The sequence below is a fragment of the Crocuta crocuta genome, unplaced genomic scaffold (assembly GCF_008692635.1).
Source record: "Crocuta crocuta isolate KB4526 unplaced genomic scaffold, BGI_CrCroc_1.0 scaffold30, whole genome shotgun sequence".
NCBI classification, from domain to species: Eukaryota; Metazoa; Chordata; class Mammalia; order Carnivora; family Hyaenidae; genus Crocuta; species Crocuta crocuta.
The window spans coordinates 9,631,767-9,644,700 of NW_027528345.1; the positions used below are offsets into that span (position 1 = coordinate 9,631,767).

Genomic DNA, 12,934 nt, shown 5'->3' on the forward strand with positions numbered 1-12,934 from the left:
CAAATCCATTGGAAGCCAATAACTCTTTTCACTGCCTATATTTAGAATTGGCAAGAGATTACAAGATTACTGAGTTACCACTCAGAAAACTATGCAAAAAGACACTCCCTCATATCTTTTTAAACTTAACAAATCTCACTTTGTCCAAATCCTATAGACTTCTAAGGCTCAACACCAATAGTGTCTTTTCTTTCATTCTTTCTTGAAGGGATTTCTGCCTGTATAATTTCAGCTAATCTAGTTCAGTGAACAATTAGGCATATATGCACTATTAAATAACTTTACCTTGAGCTACTATTTAAATCTTTTCTATACTTTAAATTTACCTCCATTTATATCTTTTCTCCTTTCCCTTTTCCTTCAAGGGTTGGAAACCTGTATTTGGCTTCTGATGCATCCCTTTCCATCCAGCCTCAGTGCAGTTCTCATAGTAAACACTCAGTGTTTATGGATTCGATCTGCCTATGACATTAGTTACCCATTTTTAGTAGGGAAGGGGTAACTAATTATGGAGAGTTAATTTCAACTTCTTCAAGCATAACAAGGAAGGGAACTAATCCACATTGAGCCTCCACTAAGTGCTAAACATTAACAGATACTTTACATAGATTAGTTTATTCAGTGTCAAAAGGACCCTAGAAAGTAGACTTTATCCTTTTTGGATGAGGAATCAGTTTAAAGAGATTAAGTAACTTGTACAAGGGCCAACAATAGTAAAGGGTTGAGCTAGGGTTTGAACTCAGCCTGTATGATTCCAAAGCCTCCCCTTTTCCTGATGTTCTGCTGTGGCTATAGCCCCTGCTTCTGTATTCTCATTACTATACTGCTTAGATATTCAGTGTAATAGAAAGCTAAAACTTGAACTTCAGTACCCTCAAGAACCCTGGAAACTGTCCCCCCCACGCCCACATACACAATCTGAGGCCACTTTTGAGCTTCCAAATGATGAAGACTTACTGCTGAACAGCACCTTTAGAGGAGCAGACAGAAGACCAGAGGCATCCACTCCCCACGGTGACTGGGGCAGGAGAGAGACAGAGAGGGGGATTTGGAAAAGCTACCCTTTTTGTTAAACAAGAAACTTTCCATGTTATGGCTAATCTTCATTTTCTGTTTGCTTACTTACATGTTCTAATGTTCCCAGAGAAAACACAGTAAGTACAGAAAAAATCTTGCTACCTTTAGGATGATTTTATTCCCAGGACTTAAGGGGTCTTCAGGAAGAACTCATCCAGTTCTAAGCTGAAAATGCTATATATAGGCTGTGCTATTTTGTGTGAATTTTGTTTTCACATGTCCCAAATTAATGTTAGTCAATTTTACCTCAAAAAAAATTTGTATGTTAAACCTTAACCCACTGATGTCATGGTATTAGGAGATGGGATCTTTGAGAGGTAATTATGTGTAAATTAAATACAGCTCCTTGATGGGATTAGTGGCCTTATAAGAAGACAAAGAGACTAGAGTTTTCTCTCTCTGCCATGTGAGGACATAGCAGGTAGGCAAGCCAGGGAGAGTGCCCTCACCAGACACTAAATCTTAGACTTCCCAGCCTCCAGAACTATGAAAAATAAAAGTTTGTTTGTTAAGCCATCTAGTCTATGGTATTTTGTTATAACAGACCAAGCTAAGGCTCTAAGCCTCCTCCTTTCACTCTGATGGAAATTGTACCAGTTCCTAGAAATGGACTCTCAGCTTTGGGATTGCCCTCCTATCTAAGGTACCAGGGAAGCCAGAAAACCAGAGGCTCCTTTTAGGTAAGTCCTCTGAACTTGTTGTTGGCAGGCGTTAGAGGAGGGGTTTAAGAAACACGTTTTGAGAGATTCTGTTCCTTTGTCTCTACCTATTGCTGACCTCTCCAAAAATATCTGAGAAGATATTCATCATGGAAGGTTGGCTGGAGATAGCAAGAAACTTTGTGGAATCCTGAACCCTGGGAATGGAAAGGGGTCTTAGAAATCTTTAGTTCTCCCTGTTTGCCATTCGCAACATGGATGACACAGTGGCTCGTTGTTGGTACTAGCTAATTATTAGAAAGTAAGCTGCAATGTTTCCCCCCATCCTTTGCTGTGCCCTCTGTGGTTTTGAGGAATAAGGCTGCTGCCATTTCTGGAAAGCAGATCTTTATTGGGTTTCTCTTTTCTAATCTAAACATCCTCAGTTCTATGAACTCCTCTACCGAAGGCTCCTTAACATTCCACTCACCCCTGGGAGGGAACTCTCTTGCCTGTCTGTTTCCTCTTTGAGGTTCCCAACTGGATAAACAGTTTGCATAGCAGGGTGACCAGTGAAGAGGATGGTGGGAATGCTCACCTGCCTAGCTTTGCATACTGATGTATAGATGGAATGTCTAAGGTGACACTAGCCTGTTCTGACAGCTGGGTCACATTTCAGCCTCTGGCACAGATTTATTTGGTCACTGTAAGCCAGCAGAAGTTCCTGTATGCTAGTATCATAAGACACTTGAGCTGGGCCAGAGGGAGGTTAAGGGATCTTATTTATTATCATTAAATCTTTATTCTTAAAGATTTAAGAATCTTTAGAACAGCTTTCCCTTCCACCTCCATTTGATGTCTCTGTCTACAGTGGTGTCTTCCAGAGTCATCTTTGGGCTGGGAAAGGGGGAGGCTAGGAGAGAAGGCAGTGGAGGGGCAGTCATCTCTAGCTTTCAGAGTTAAAAGTTTGAATCTTTGTCCTTGCCTCAAATTAATTCTTGAAATATTTGTTGAGTGCCAGTCATGCCCTAAGCACCAAGTTAGGTACTGGTGATACAGTGGTAAGCACAACAGATGTAGAGCTTATAAAATCTGATAGGGGAAAAATATATTAATTAAATAATCACACAAATAAGTATATAATTCCAAAATGTGATCAATGATGCAAGAGAAAAGTAGAAGGTCCTATTCAAATGCATAATGGGAACTCTGACCTACCCTGACCTAATCTTTAAGTCCTTGAAGAGGTAACACTTAAGTTTCCATCATCAAAGGAAGAGTATGAGTTAACTAGACAAAGAGGTGGGGACAGTTATGGTTGGAAAAGGTAAAGGTAGAGGGAAGAGTAAAGGTCCTAGGCAGGAATGAGATGGTGAGCCTGATTCTATCATGTTGGACATAGTAACATATAGCAAGCTGTCAGCTGGGACATAGGTTGGTCAGTTGAGGGATGGGTGGGGAAGAGCATTTATTTTGGTTTATGGACCAGATGGCAGAGAGGAAGTAGCTGGGCCTTACAACACAATGATCAGTATCTACATGATAATTTCTACATCATCAGGTGGTTATTGACTTTGTGTCAGTAATGAGTTCAGATTGATCTACGTGGTGACGCCAAGGCCATGTTTTATACCCACCCCACCCTTGAGAGTACCCTAGAAGCAGGAGTTGAAGTTAAGAGCTTGGGTATGGGAGTTCCTGAATACTGTGGCTGCCTGATTCATAACGGCCTAGCATGAGGCCCAGCTGCCTCTAGGAATGAACAGAACAAAAAAACGACAAGCCAGAGATACCAAGTCAGTCACTTCCTGTTTGTTATGTATCTTTCAGGCTCAGGTCCAAGGTGACAGGGCAGAGTTCACAAATCTGAGCTCAGCAATTCTGAGCAGAGAACTTGTTGTCAGTGGTGCCATCTGCAGGGCATTCAGGAATTTGCCAGATGGGATTGGGAGGGGAAAATAACCCTTTATAAACTTCTCTCTCATCCAAATCTCTTAATCTGAAAGGTACAATAGGATTGAAAGACTCCTGTTCCTTCTGGCAATATTTAAGGCCGCTGGTCCTACTAGGCCTGAGTCAGAGGGCTGCTGGTATCACTTCCCTTCTTCCTGCCAATGAAATCTGTTACTTGTTCAACAACAACAACAACAACAACAACAACAAAAGGATGTATTGGGCTCTTCTCATTTTAAGGTCACCTCAAAGAGGTTAAAAGTACTGCGCTGTGAAGGTATTTAAGCATGCTGGTGTTTAAAAAAGGTGGATGGAGGGGGCGCCTGGGTGGCTTAGTCGGTTGGGCGTCCGACTTTCGCTTAGGTCATNCTGCCAATGAAATCTGTTATTTGTTAAAAAAAAAAAAAAAGGATGTATTGGGCTCTTCTCATTTTAAGGTCACCTCAAAGAGGTTAAAAATACTGCGTTGCGAAGGTATTTAAGCATGCTGGTGTTTAAAAAAGGTGGATGGGTGTAAATTGAAAGTCTTCATGTAGTTAAAAAAGTTAAAGAAAGTTAAAGAAAGAACTTAAAGAAGTTAAATTCATTAAGGTGAGTTATCATCCTCCTCCTCCTCCTCACCATCTCTAAGTAAACCCTTCTTGGATCTTACTTATGCCTTTTTCTTTTCTAAATGAACGGCTCATTTTCCTTTGCTGTAGTTTTGGTACCTCACTGAGTTGGGCTGTCAAGTCCTGGGTACCTTGCCCCTCACCTTCTAAGCTTGGAAGCACATCTCTAAACTTCAGGTCCTTCCAGTCGTGCTTGTCCCGTTCACCACCCTCTTCTGAGAAAGCCAGGATGGGAATCTGTAGGGCAAAAAGGAAAAAATCTGTAGGCCTAGAAGGTTAAGAGAATCTGACTGATGACAGAACAAAAAGTCAAGTGTCTCAGTCTGTTTCCTAGGCCTCTCTACCCTGAAACTCAACTCCTCGGGAGGTGCTTAAAGAGACCTGGGCCTGGAAAGAGAATGAATACATTTTACAAAACCCTCAGGTTTAATGTTTATATTGAATAGAAGAATAAAGACTCTGTCCTAAGGGGAAAATAAACAATCCTTATCTATACTCCCATTAGAGCATTCCATCACGGCCAGGCATTGTGCTTGCTGCCAGAGCAGAGATACAGATAATCAGACCCCAGTATCCCCCAAAGGAATGCTTGATTCCTGGCCTGCCTGCCTTGGTATTTCATTATGGGCATCCCCTACTCCCCTACCCCAGTGTCACACTTGGTATTTGATGTCACCAAAGGTTTTGACCATTAGTAACTACTAATCATCATTTTGACATATAAAATGGGAACAGAAGGGACAGAGGGAATACTGAATTCAAGCAGCCAGTTGGATCAATAACCAAGTAATTAGAGTATAAAGAGGATTAGTTCAGGAGGGGTGTAGATAGGAGGTGTTTATTCTAAAGGACAGCTTAAATTAAGACAACCAAAAAATTTGAGTTTAAACTGTAGAAAATGGAAAATCTCTTCCCTCTGAATATAGGCTTCCTCCTCCTCATTTACTTTAAAATTCAAAATTTTTATTTTACTTTATTTAAAAAAATACTTAGTGTTGAGAGAGAGAGAGAGAGACAGGGGCAGAAGGAGAGGGAGACAGAGAATCTGAAGTAGCCTCCACGCTGACAGTGGAGAGCCCACCATGGGGCTCAAACTCACAAACTGTGAGATCATGACCTGAGGTGAAGTCAGATGCTTAACTGACTCAGCCACTGAGGTGTCCCAGTTATTATTCTTTATTAAAAAAAAATTTTTTTTGAGAGAGTGTGCACAAGAGTGGGAGAAGGGCAGAAGGCAAGGAAGGGGAGAGAATCTTAAGCAGGCTCAACACTGAGCCTGGATCCCAAGGGGGGGCTTGAACTCATGATCCTGAGATCAAGACCGTGAGCTGAGGTCAAGAGTCACTTAACTGACTGAGCCATCCAAATGCCCCAAGATTTTATTTTTAAGTGATCTCTACACCTAACACGAGGCTTGAGCTCACAACCCTGAGATCAGAAGTCACGTGCTCCTCTGACTGAGCGAGCCAGGCACTCCAAGTTTCCTCCCTTTTAAAAAATCAAATATTATCAAGCATACAGGGAGAAAGAAGGATAATATGAGTGGTATCGTTCTATCCTATAGAAACATCAAAACTTAGGGGTTTGTATGTAACTCCTACTGATTCTTCCCTCCTGTCAATGTACAGTTTTCTCCCCCGTTGAACAGGACTGACATGTGTAACACATGGGATATTGTAGAAATGAGAGAGTATGACTTGCAAGGTTAAGTCATAACATTGCAGTTTCCAGCTTGCCCTCTCTTGGATCACCCATTCTGGGGGAAGCCTGCTCCCATGTACTGAAGACACTCAAGCAGCCCTGTTGGAGAGGGGTCCACGTGGGGAAGAACTAAGGCCACCTGCCAACAACCAGCACTAACTTGCAAGGCAGGCAGGTGAACCATGTTGGAAAGTGAATCCTCCAGTCCGAATGAGGCATTCAGAGAACTGCAGCCTCAGTCAACATCTTGACTACAACCTTATATGAGAAATCCCGAGACAGAACTATCCAGCTGAAGCACTTCCGAATTCCTGACCCTCAGAAACTGCCTGAAGTAATACACGTATATATATATTTTTTAATGTTTTATTTATTTCTGAGAGCGAGCGAGCGAGCGTGAGCAGGGGAGGGTGAGAGAGAGAGAGGGAGACACAGAATCCAAAACAAGGCTCCAGGCTCTGAGCTAGCTGTCAGCACAGAGCCCAATGTGGGGCTTGAACCCACGAACTGCGAGATCACGCCCTGAGCCGAAGCTGGATGCTTAACCGACTGAGCCACCCAGGTGCCCCACACATATATTGTTTTAAACCACAAAGTTTTGGGGCAATTTGTTATGTGGCAATAGATAATAAAATTACTACCAGCTTGTCATCGTAATGTTTTGCTTTGTTTACTACAGATTTTTGATCTTTTTAAATATATTTTATTAAAAATTTTTATTAAGTTTAAACATTTATTTTGAGAGAGACAGAGATGGGGGGAGTGGGGATTGGCAGAGAGAGAGAGAATCCCAAGCAGGCCCACTGTCAGCGCAGAGCCTGACCTAGGCCAAAATCAAGAGTTGGATGCTTAACTGACTGAGCCACCCAGATGCCCCTTGATTTTTAATTTTCTTAAANAGCCTAGGAGGCTAGATTTCCGGGCAGCTACCATCACAGGAAGCACGTGGCCAGGACAGTGCAGAGGAAATGTCTGGCCGCAGGGACAAAGGGCGGGGCTTTGCGGCACAGGATGAATGAGCAATTCAGGGTGTGTGCGCGCGCGCGCGCCTGGCTGTGGCCAGCGGGACGCGCAGCTGCAGATACACGCAGCGGCCACGTCTGCAGAGGCCCCACCACTGCCAACCATCTTATGCTCCCCCAGGCGCTGGGCTCAGCCCCGCACCCCCGCATCGGCCAGGGCGCAGCAGCGGATTATCAGCAGCCCAGATTTGGACCAAGATCCGATTTCGGTTCTCTCAAAATCCCTCACCGCCACCAGCTGCTCCTACACGCATTCCTAACAGATCAAGGAAGGACAGATGGAGTCTAGATGCTGTTGGGAGCGAATTGCCCTAATATGCTGGCGTACTGCAGCACAGTGATATGGAGTCCTTTCTCCATATGCAGCATCTTTGTTTTGTTTAAAAATATTCAAAAACAAACAAAAGAAACAACTGAGGCTAACAGACGACACGCCCTACAGCGGTGAACCCGCAGGACCCTAGCGCGCACGCGCAGACTGCAAGGGCGGTCCCGCCGCTCCCTGGCGGGAAGGTAACGGTCGCGCGTGCGCTTTTTTGTCTGGCTCCTTCCCGCCTCCGCTCTTCCCTCTAAGGAGGAAGTAAGGGCGTGGAGAGCCNGTACTGGGACCTGAGTATTATGGGTTGTATTGCCCCTAGACCTTCTTGCATGAAGGTAAGCAATCTATTTAAATGACAAAATCTCCAATGGACATTGTTAAAGATTTGATGAGAGTTCAGTATAATGCAATTGACAAAGAAATTCAATTTTTTTGGTGACATATATTATTTTAAGTAATCAGAATATTACATGATAACCCTATACCAAAACATTAAAACTTTGGGATTTGTATATATATTTGGGCAGTTATAGCATTTGCCCATGCAATAGAACCTAAGGCTTACTGTTGTACACAGTGCTTTTCCAAGTAACTTAGCATCTGAAATAAAAGGGCCTAATTGGCCAAAAGACTTTTTTTATTTTTCAAGTCCTGGGAAGTTTGTTAAAACCTTAGGAAGTTATAAAGTGCATACTAAATAGGATTACAGATCTCAACCTTAGTCTATCCTGAGCACACATAAAATTCCTTTTGAAAGATTTCCCTTCACGGACCTTCTACACCTTTCCTTTGCCTTTAGACTTTGTCCCAAAACCATTTCTCTCTAAACAACCAGTCTTATTTATGACAAAATTACTTTCTTTTACCTTCAACAAAAATGTATTTCCATTTCTTACATCTTTTTATGTATCTCTCAGTTTCTTATATACGGGATTTCTTTCCTTATTTTCCATCAGTCTTAAGTATACTTAGCAGAATTTTAACTTAGGAAAGCTTAGTCTCCACTTGAGGACTTAGTAACTAATTGAGAGGTGTTTAGGATTTTTTAATGGTAAATTCAGGAACCAATGAAGCATAAACCATGTTTTTCAAAGGGTCCAAATAGTCTCACTTTCTTTACAACAGGAAGTTGAAAACTCAAACCTATCTTTAGTAATCATGCATTTTATTTGGATAGAGGCCATGCAATTTAGGCTAGACATGTTTATGGGCCCACTGGATGTTTTTCAAATCATTCAGTAGGCGCTGATCTTCGAACTCGTTAATCACCTGTGCTTGGAGGTTGGGAATGATGGGAGGGGTCATCCCAAACATGATTTCAAAAGGAGTTAATCCCATCTGGTAGGGGGAGTTGCACAGTCTATAGAGTGCAAAGGGGAGGAGAGCCACCCAGTCTCCTCCAGTCTCCAAGGTCAATTTAGTTAAGGTCTCTTTTAGGGTTCTATCCATTCTTTCCACCTGTCCTGAACTCTGGGATCTGTACGCAGAATGTAATTTCCAATCAATCCCCAAGACTTTGGCTAAACTCTGGCTTACCTTGGACACAGATGCAGGTCCATTATCTAACCCTATCATGTGAGGAAATCCATACCTTGGTAAGGTGTCTTCTAGCAGTTTCTTTGCCACCACTTGTGCAGTCTCGTGTTTGGTGGATATGCCACAGTCCATCCTGAAAAAGTGTCTATAAACACTAGTAGATATTTGTACCCATATAGCCCTGATTTTACCTCAGCAAAATCTGTCTCCCAGTAGGCTCCGGATTGTCCTCCTCTCAGGTGGGTACCGGGGTTGTAAGGATTTTTCATGGCGTTCGTGAGTTGACATGCCTAGGAATTGGCCATAATCTGTCCAATCTTAGAGTTAGCATCTCTGATTTTTATCTTAGCATGGAGAACTAAATCTTGCATTCTTTTGATTCCCATATGGGAGGCATGGTGTATCTTGGTCAGGGCTCTCATCCTTAGATCTTCAGGGAGGATGAGTTTGTCATCTGCCGATTTATACCATCCTTCTAGGTATTTGGTCATAGGCAGCTTTTTGATCCATTGTAAACCTTCTTTGCTATATTAGGGGACTTTAGGGAGAGTAGGGTCTCCAGGGTCAACCAGGGTAATGGCCAGGGTATGATTGGCCCTAAGAGCAGCTTGCTTGGCTGCTTGGGTCTGCTAGGTGGTTGCCCTTTGAAATTGGATTATCATCCTTTTGGTGACCTGGGCAGTGAATAATAGCCAGCTTTTTGGGGAGCCATAAAGCTTTTAGTAAGGCCAGGATTTCTTCTTTGTTTTTGATAGTTTTTCCCTCAGCTGTGAGCAGTCTGATATGGGGAGTTATGCCTTTTTTTTTTTGCTCCCAGGGACATGGGGTATTGGCGGACCCAGGCCGGGTCTGCCCCAGGCTTCAGTTCCACGAACACTGGGGGCCTACGCTTTGCTAACCCCATGCCTCCAGTCTCAGCCCACGCTGACGGGAACTGCTGGAGCCAAGGTTGAATCCCTGCATCTGGAGTCAGCGGCACCTCATGCAGGCGGTATTCGTCCGTCAGCCCCAAGGTGAGCACATGTATTGGCTGCCCAGCCTTGTCTAATACCTTAGTCCCTTTGGCCGAAAAATGGACTTGAGCTCCCAGCTTGGTCAGTAGGTCGCAGCCTAGCAAGGGGTATGGGCAGTCTGGGATGACCATAAAGGGGTGGGATACCCGGCCCACACCGAGATCAACCGTTCTTCGGGTAGTCCATGGATACTGCTTTATCCCTGTGGCCCTTTGGACCCATGATGTCTTGTTTGACAGGGGGCCAGCTGGTTGCTGGAGCACGGAGTGTTGAGCCCCAGTGTCCACTAAACTAAGAATTAGGGTTACCCTGGGTTCGAGGAGGGGTGCCGAACCCTGTCTCCCCTAATCGCTGTCATCTCCCATTACTAGAATGGGAGCTTTGGACTTTCTCTTGGGGCATTCTTTAACCCAATGTCCTTTTTCTTTGCAGTAGGTGCACTTGACATTGGGACAATTTTTGGCCCAGTGTCTCTCTTCTCCTGAAGCCAACTGCCTGAGGCATCTTCTCCAGTCCTCCGATTCTGCAGTTGCCCGAGTAGGATCTTGGCCAAGCCCTGGTTTTGTCTCTTCTCAGCTCTTATCTGTTTGTCCTCTACACTTTCCCTGTTGCTATATACCCTTTCTGCCACAACCACTAGATCTTGGAGGCTCTTTTCTCCTAGACGTTCTAATTTCTGAAGTTTTCTACGAATGTCGGGAGCAGACTGATTGATAAAAGCCATGGCCACCGCAGCTAGGTTTGTTGGGGCCTCAGGATCCATATGGGTGTACTGGCGGAATGCCTCCATTATTCTCTCAAGGAATGCTGCAGGGCTTTCCTCTGGTCCCTGACTGACATTATATACCTTAGTCATGTTAGTAGGCTTGCGAGCCGCAGCCTTGAGACCTGCCAACGGAGTCTGGTGGTAGACTAAGAGACTCTCCTTACCTTCTGCCGTGTTGTAGTCCCAATCTGGCCATGCTAGGGGACACCCAGCGTCAATTCGAGCCTGGTCAGTAGTGGGAACTCCAGTGGGCCCAGGAACCAATTTCCTGGCTTCCGACTGGATTCTTTCCCGCTCCTCAGTAATGAACAGAACCTGCAACAGTTGCTGGCAATCATCCCAGGTGGGCTGATGAGTGAACAAAACAGTTTCTAATAGATTAATAGGGTGCGGGGATTCTTGGAGAATGGAGCATTTTGGGACCTCCAATTGTACAGATCGCTTGTGGCAAAGGGCCAGTAATGGTGGGGCTGGTTGCCCCTATCATCAGGGGGGCCTGTGGCCCTCAGGGTCAGGACAGTAGAGTCTGGTCCCTCAGGCGTCATTCCAAGGCAGCTTCGGGTCCCTTGAGCGGGGCCCATTTCCGCCGGCCTCAGGGCTGCTGGGGCTGGTGGGGCAGGGGGCGCCAGCGGTTCGGGTNGGCGTCTCTGATACTCGGGAGGGTGGGTGCTTTTCATCTACAGCCAGGACGTCAGGTCTCTGTGGAGGCAAGACCTTTTAATCCAAGGGGGTGGGTCATCATGGGACTTGGTCTGGATGCCCCGTTCGGGGTCGGAAAACCCGATCCTCGACCTTCCGAATGGTATCGCGGTTGAAGGTCCTCTCTGGTGGCCATCCTACATAGAGACCAGGCCACTCTGAGCTGCAGTAAGTTCGGAATGGACCTTTCCTGACAATCACCGAGAGGTTATGAGCTCATTTTTTTTTTTTAACCTCTCCAAGATGGGCTAACATTAAGTCCAGGGGTTTGGATGAAGTCTGTCCCATAGCGTCAGTCTCAGTCACAAGGTGATGAACACCAAGAGAGAAAATCGACAATCACAGAGAGACACAGACACAGAAGGCTAGACAACAGAAAAGTGAGACGCCGGCCTCAAGCCGGTTCGTGGTAGCAACTCGCTCTGCCTTTTACCAAGTTCCACCTAAGAGAGGGGCAATTAGAAAAGTGAGGCATCGATTTGCGGTAGCAACTCCCTCTGCCTTTTACCGAGTTCCATCTAAGAGAGGGGCAATCAGAAAGTGAGACACCAAGTTCCTTAGAAGTCAGGGGCACTGAGTCCCCTCCACCAATAGGGACGCCAAGTCCCCTCCACAGATAGGGGCGCCGGGTCCCCTCCACAGACAGGGTCGCCAAGTCCCCTCCACAGATGGGGGCCTGGAACCTCTTCACAGGACCCCCGTGGCCTTGGCCCTTTGGCGCGTCTGCCCCAACCGTTATTGGCCACCTCCCGAAACAACTTTCCCCGGGATCACCAGAACACAGAACATAGAATTGACGGACTGGACAAACAGAGACAAATAGTTTTTTACCGGTTGATTGACCCTTTGGATTGGGAATCCTGGGGGTCTTGGGGTTCCCGGCCAATGCACCAAATGTTATGACCGAATCGCGAGTCCCCAGAGACCTCCAAGGAGCCGGCACCGATGCAAGTACAAAAGGGTCTTTATTACAAGCTTGAGCAGGAGCTCACCTGTCTCCCGGTGCAGAGGCTGCGAAGTGGAACCCCGAACAGTGGGGAGCAGGGTTTTTATGGGGTAAGGGCGGGGGTGTTACCGTGCACACGTTGTACATTTTGCATCATTACATAAGCACCAATCATAATTGTATAACACCCATAGTAACAGCATAGTAACAGTTTTGACCATTCAGTGTCTGCGAGGCGGCCGTTACTTTTGGGGGGACCCAATCGTGACCTTTGGGAGTCTTTTAAAATCACCAATTATGAGGTGGGCTCAGAGAATCTACGTGGGACTTATGCAAGCAGTGATTGATTGGCAAGTTTATACAAAGTAACTACCTGCAGTTCTCAGCCCTGACTGTCTCCAAGACTACAGGAATGTTACATATTTCTTTTGATTGGCAGATCCGAGGGCAGTCCGAGAGTGGCTTCAGCTGAGGCTTTTCCTGGAACTGGGACTACAGGCAGCCTGAGGTTGTTTCTAATGGAGGACTTAATTTCAGGCTCCTCAGTTAGAGCGCAGTGCTAGGAGGCCCATATAATAGCGGGTACCCCAGACCCTGCTGGCGCCTTTCAGGAGAATCTATTACAATACTATAAACTATTTATTGCTANCTAT

General features: G+C 45.3%; 1 long non-coding RNA gene across 1 annotated transcript; it reads left to right on the top strand.

The window, feature by feature from the left end:
* Positions 1 to 7,601: 7,601 nt before the first annotated feature.
* On the top strand, positions 7,602 to 10,604 carry LOC144222879 (uncharacterized). Its single transcript, XR_013332497.1, has 3 exons — positions 7,602 to 7,656; positions 9,675 to 9,870; positions 10,303 to 10,604. It is a non-coding gene; the product is annotated as an uncharacterized LOC144222879 (long non-coding RNA).
* Positions 10,605 to 12,934: the final 2,330 nt, after the last annotated feature.